At 35.6% G+C, this 6,760-nt stretch overlaps 1 pseudogene; it reads left to right on the top strand.

Moving 5' to 3' along the window:
• Positions 1-539: 539 nt before the first annotated feature.
• On the top strand, positions 540-4,036 carry LOC113303221 (annotated as a pseudogene).
• The last annotated feature ends 2,724 nt before the right edge of the window (positions 4,037-6,760 follow it).

Below are 6,760 nucleotides of genomic sequence, written 5' to 3'. Positions count from 1 at the left end.
ATAATAGTCAAAGTCTGTCAAGATCAATAGTCAAGTCAAGTCATGGTCTGATGATTTCGGTTTTGTAATAAATACTCTCTTTATGTTGTCTAAAAAGAGCGTGTCTGTAATTGAGAAAAACAAAATTTTAATATAAAACTTTTCTTCTCTATAGTTGTCTAATATTTCACAGTGTTGTTGAATGGGTTAATTTTAATCGGAAGTAAAATGAGAATACAAATTATAGTCTTGCGTGGTAAAGAGTTATTTCAGATTTACGACAAGTACAAGAAATTTTTGTAGCATGTTTCTGCCTGTCAAAGCATTACCTGTGCTAGATTAATTAAGCGTAAATGTTAAGATTTTCGTGTGTCAAGATATGATATGATCTCATGGAGGCGTGAGTCAATAATTTTGGGCATGACAGACTTTGGTCCAGAGATTACATAAATCTTATCCCATGGTTTTTTTAAATTTTTGTAGGCCTCACACACAACACTTTTATCTATGAAATAGGTGTACAAGAAAGAGTTTGTGTTGCTGACTGCTGTAAACAGTACAGATGCATAGTTTTTTATCTAACATAACTTTTCATGGATAATCCCAGAAGGCAGAATATCTTCTATTTCCTAGCATGAGACAAATGCAGTCCTATGCTTTACTTTTAAATTCTACTTTACTGGAGCTTCACAGGTCCTCGGAGCTGTGGACGAGCTTCAGTTAAGGCATGGAGATGCATATTGTCTTCCCAACCATGCATGGCGTCTTTTCTCCCTCTTCTCGTCTAACCTTTACGAAGTGCGGAATATCTGAATCCAGATGCAAGCATAGAAGATTTCAAAAAGCTGCCAAAACTTTGAATTTGAAGATTCTGAAGCACTCAAGTGTGACTGAGGAAATTTCTCGTGAAAATTACAACATCTTGATCCTAAAGCATTGCAAAGAAGGTAATGTTGATAAGTTCATGGAGTTACTCGCTCAAATGGAATCTCTAGGGTTTCATCCAAATGCTACGTCGTATAATATTTTGATTGAGTCTCTAGGAAATATCGGTCGCACTCTCGAAGCTGATTCAATTTTCCAAGAGATGAAAAAAGATGGATTTGAGCCTAAAGTTAGGGTGTACAATGTCCTTCTTAGAGGATTTCTTCGGAAAGGGCTTTTAGGGCTTGCGTATAATGTGCTCAACGAAATGTATCAAACAATGATAGCTAGGAATCAGGAAACTTTCGAACTTTTTCTAGAATATTATGTTGGTGCTAGAAGACTGGAAGATACTTGGTTTGTAATCGCTGAAATGAAGGCAGAGGGGTTCACTCTGAACTCCCATATAGTAAAGTTATTGGTCTTTATAGGGATAATGGGTTGTGGAGGAAAGCATTAGAACTCATGAGAGAAATGACAGAGACGAAAATTCCACTTGATAGACGGCTTTACAATAGTATTATTGATACATTTGGGAAGTATGGTGAGTTGAATGAAGCGGTAACGATCTTTGGGAACATGCAAAGGGAAGGCATTAAACCTGACGTTGTGACATATAATTCCTTAATTCGATGGCATTGTAAAAGTGGGAATGTCGATATGGCTCTAGAATTTTTCACTCAGATGCAAGAAGAAGGATTGTATCCTGATCCTAAGATTTTTGTTGCAATTATTAGCCGATTAGGGGAAGAAGGAAGTGGGATTTGATTAAGAAGAATTTTGAGAATATGAAGCATAGAGGACTTTGGAGAAGTGGAGCAATTTATGCTGTTCTGGTTGATATCTATGGGCAATACTGTAGATTTCTGAATACTGAAGAGTGTGTGCTGGCTTTGAAGTCTGAAGGAGTACAGCTTTCAGCGAACATGTTTTGTGCATTAGCAAATGCTTACGCTCAACAGGTTTGTTTACACTTGTCTTACTTTTAATTTATTATCTCTTTTGTGCTTGTTCTCTTTTGAGTAACTGCACAATGCCGAGACTCTGTATATATTGTTGTAGATCTCACTTTCTTGGTCTTTTTTGTGATAATTATTTTCCGGAATCCTACAGAAGTATAACTTAACTTTCCAATCATTTTGTAAGGATTATGCGAGCAAACTGTGAAGGTTCTTCAGCTCATGGAAACTGAAGGAATTGAACCAAACCTCATAATGCTGAACATGTTGATAAACGCATTTGGTATTGCTGAAAGACATTTGGAGGCACTATCAATTTTTCATCACATAAAATAAATTGTAAGTTTCCTTCCGTGGTTGTTACAGAGCGTACTAGTTTCCAAGCTCATAATCATGCTAATATCACCAATACTAATGATGATATGGTTATTGTTTCTGAAGGGCATTAGTCCTGATGTGGTTACCTACAGAACACTTATGAAAGCTTTTATTAGGGAGAAAAAGTTTGACCAGGTCAGTTGTAGTCTTTCAGTTGATACATCGCATAACCCTAGTCTATTTTTTTCTTATAACCAAAATCCAGTTAATTCACACTTTAACATGTTCATTCAGTATTAGCCAATTTACAATCAATCCTTTTTCTATTCTATCCTTCGCTTTAGCCTTTATGTCAGCCTTATGGCATACCCTTCTGCCTTGAATGGTGAGTTTTCTTGTTTAGGTTTCGGGAATTTATGAGGAAATGCAATCTGCTGGATGCACTCCAGATAGGAAGGCAATAGAATTATTGCAGACAGCTTCAGGGGTCCTTGAAAAAAGACAAGGTTAGTGTAGATTTGAATTATTGGTTCCAAGTCAAGTGCACATTCAAGTTTTTTGTTGTTAATCTGAGGGTGTTTAACAGGCCGTGGCTCTAAACCGTAACACAGCAGACACACAAAACTCTTGCTGGCCTTATGAAGGAGGATCATCTCACAGAAGTGGAGAAAATTACTGAAATAATTAGGCAATTGCAAGTAAGAACCTGCGTAAATACCTTGCTTGTAATGGTGAAACGTATCTTTTATCTATCCAATTCGTCACCCAAATGGAATTTTTTATCACTGTCAAGGCAAGTATCAGATTCAGACAACCCGTTAAATTTAGCGTTAATGCAGAGAATGGAATGGGTCTGGTAAATGGGGTGAACTTTGAATTTCATAATTTTCCATTCATATTATGTGGTTTCTGTGACTTAATTGGTCATAATCTAGATGAGTGCATTCGTTTTGCAAATGTGCAACAGCAAGCTGAGATTCAACAAGCAGCGACAGATGCTTTCTTATCTACAATGGAACAAGCAAATGCTGAGGCTCAAGATCATGTTATGGTGCAGCCTGATATGGAACTCTCCGCAGATAGTTTGTCTAGCTCGTCATCAGACACTCAAGCCTCTGAGGTACATACTCTGATCTTCAGCAACATTTAAATGATGATGCATTAAGTCAGGCAGAGAGTCCCTAACCCGAATGACCCAGTCAAGCAACATTCTCCTCATCTATTAAACTACCTACCCACCTTTCTTGCCTGCTCAGCAAGACCATCAACTGGTGATGCATGCTCTGCCAAAGAGAAATACACCTGGTCAGTTATTCAATTTTGCTTCTAACCCTTGGAATGGAGCATCATCTTCTCAGCAGCAGTCGGTTAATCCGCGGGTAAATTATCGGAGCAATTGGGATTTTGATGGAAAACTTTTTCCAAAGGGACCATCCTCTGCGCGTTCCTAAGAGACCAAGAGTAGAGATCGTGACAAAAAATGCTTCGGACTATCAGGTGGAGAGAGTCCCTGATATAACAGAAGTGTGTTATTGAGCTTAACTCTTCGTGAACATCCATATCAATGGTTCAAGGGTCAAGCTTCCACCTCAGATGCAGTGGAAGAAAAAAAACAATGAACATGAGTCTGGTGGTAACTCTAACCACTCTATCATTTGTTCAATCTTGAGGAAAAAAAATCTCATTTTAATGAACTGGTTGTAACAGGAAACTGTCAGAGCCTATGAGCTCTTGATTTGGTTTGATTTCTGCTTTTTATATCTTTCTGCATTGTAGTTTGCAATTGTAGCCTTTTTATTCATCCTGTAATCTGTCTCTTTGTAACATCTATGCGTTTATTTCATATTTTCATCTGGTTTAATCCCTGTTATTGGATTTCCTGTAATTTGTCTCTTTATAACAAATCTATTGATAGATATCAAAGGAGTGATCAGATAAGAAAGGTTAATGTATCCATTTAGAAGAAAAAATTACACTGCACATCTGAAATTATGAATGCAGGACACAGACTGCATTCATAAATCAAATTAAGATTAGAAAACTCGTAATCCGTGCATCTACAACACTATTACTTACAGTCTTACATAGATAACAACAAAAATAAAAAAAAGTTAAGATAATCATTTGATTCAAAAAATTGCAAGTGCACATCTGAAATTATGAATGCAAGAGACTTGCAATAATTCAACAATAGGAAAATAGTTAATACATTCATTACATAGATATTCAAGAATCAAAAAAATGACAATGCACCACCTGAAATTATGAATGCCGGAAACTAGTAGTCACTAGTCATTGCATCTAAAAAGAGTACTCAGCAGTCAGCAGCACTAACCAGTCTTTTCTTGCACTAACCAGTCTTTTCTTCAGTAGCAGTTGATCATATCAGTGAAGCTACCTGCAAAATTATTCAACCCCTGGAACTCGAAGTCAATCAAGTCAGGAAAAGGCTCAAACACAATACCACCATCAGCAGTGGTATTAGTTAGCCCAGGAAGATTAAGCCATTGATTAACATCATAATCAAACTGGTTCTTTAAAGCAGAACTATAATTATAAAAATCCTTGGATGGTGAAGATTGATTATCAAATTTAGAAAGAGAGGGGAATTCCTTCATCATAATCACATCATCTTCATTACAACCCTTTGTAGATGGATCATTAGATTTGTCCTTCTCCATCACCTCATCTGAAATCATACCAAACTCGTTCTTCATATCAGAACTACAACTGAAGAAATCCGTAGATGATGAAGATGGATAATCAAATTTAGGTGCAGGTGGAAGAGAGGGGGATTCCTTCATCATAATCGTATCATAATCACTACAACCCTCTGCAGATGGATCACTAGTAGATGTGTTCTTCTCCATCATCAACTGATCTATTCTCTCTGAAATCATACCAAACATGGGCTCCAAATTCCTTTCAATCCTTTGAATCTCTTCAATTGATAAATTACTTTAACATCACCATTACATAATTTCCTCATCTTGTTATCATTCATACATTCTGAATCAACAACTTCTTCATCGGTATCCCTTTTTCTTTTGCCTGCTATTTTTGCATCATAATTAATGAAATCCTTGATAATCTCTTAACATTCAATTGGGGTTTCTGGTAGTATCCTAACCGATCCATCCCCATTCTTATCTTTATTGAACTCAGAATCAACATACAGGAAAACCCTAACACCACAAGGAGTTTTCAATTCATGATATTTCTTCTTAACACCCTTCATTCTGCCCTTGAAAATCTTCTTTTTCTTACCATTGTTCTTGCAAGAAGATGATGATTCGACCTTAGTTTGATCCAAAAGACCCATTTTTTCTTCTACGAAAATCTCCGATTTGTACTTCTGGAAAAAAAAATTGTTGACAGAATGTTGAAGAAGAACAGGGATGAACAAATTAAGAATTTCTAAGATTAATTAGCAAGTAGTAGTGATGGTGAACCACTTGAGATCACTACTTATAGATATAAAAACTTTGTTCCCAAGTTTTTACAGCTCGTAAGAATATATCCAGTTGTAACTTGTAATTAAGTTTTAGTCGTTGTAATTCGTCCGATGAACGCGTTTATAAAAGCAGGCAAGTATTTAAGGGTCTGTTTGGGACCGTGAAATGGGATAACATGTCCTAGGATAACCTTGACACTTGTGGGTTTAAGTGATGTTTGTTTAAAATTTTATCTTATCATGAGTTGATTTAAATTGTGTTTGTTTGACATGCTATCCAGTAGTAGGTTAACATAAATGATGTTCATTTCATACTCCCAGGATTAATATGCAATATATAAATCAGCGTCAGACATTTTAAAACAAAAATATTAGAACAATAAAAAAATATCTTTAGATAAAAATTTCAAAACAAGAATTTGATAAAAAAAAATTAATAAAAAAAGTAGGAATTAACATTTAATCCCATTTGTGTTGGGCTTTGAACGTTTTAGTCCTACCCTCTTAAACCTAGTACTAGATAATCCAAATTTACAGAATTATGAACGGGTTAATCTTTTTTCAAACTATTTAATCCGAAATAAACTTTTATGATGACAAAACTACCCACTAACAATATTAGTTTCCTGGTCTACTTTAGTTCCATTATTTCAGTTCTCAAATCGAGATATATCTTCATCTCTCCGCTTCTTGTCTCCGGCAAATTTGTTTCTCTTCCTCTCTTAAGATCTGTTGAAGAAGGTGGAATTTATTGACGGAGCCACCGGGAACCATTAGAGGTATAGAAGAAGGTGGAGTTCATTGACGGAGCCACCGGAAACCATCGGAGGTATAGGTATTGTAAATTCATAATCATTTTGAGATTTTGAAAAGTTTCTGAACTTTTTTTGTTGAGATTTTGAGAACTCAAAGCTTTGATTTCATATCAAATTTATTTTCTGATTCACAATCAATGTTTCAATCTATAATCTTGGGATGATTGTCATAAATTTGAGTCAAAAATTATCAAAAAAAGTTTAATTTTTTTTAGGGTTCCTAATTGAATTTCGATCTATCTTTTTGTGCTGATTACAAATATGATATTAACTACTTACTGAGTCTACACATACTGTATAGGTGAGTTCGT

Source organism: Papaver somniferum, chromosome 8 (assembly GCF_003573695.1).
Source record: "Papaver somniferum cultivar HN1 chromosome 8, ASM357369v1, whole genome shotgun sequence".
Lineage (NCBI taxonomy): Eukaryota > Viridiplantae > Streptophyta > Magnoliopsida > Ranunculales > Papaveraceae > Papaver > Papaver somniferum.
The sequence above is the reverse complement of the archived record's forward strand: the minus strand, read 5'-3'. Positions and strand labels throughout refer to the sequence as shown.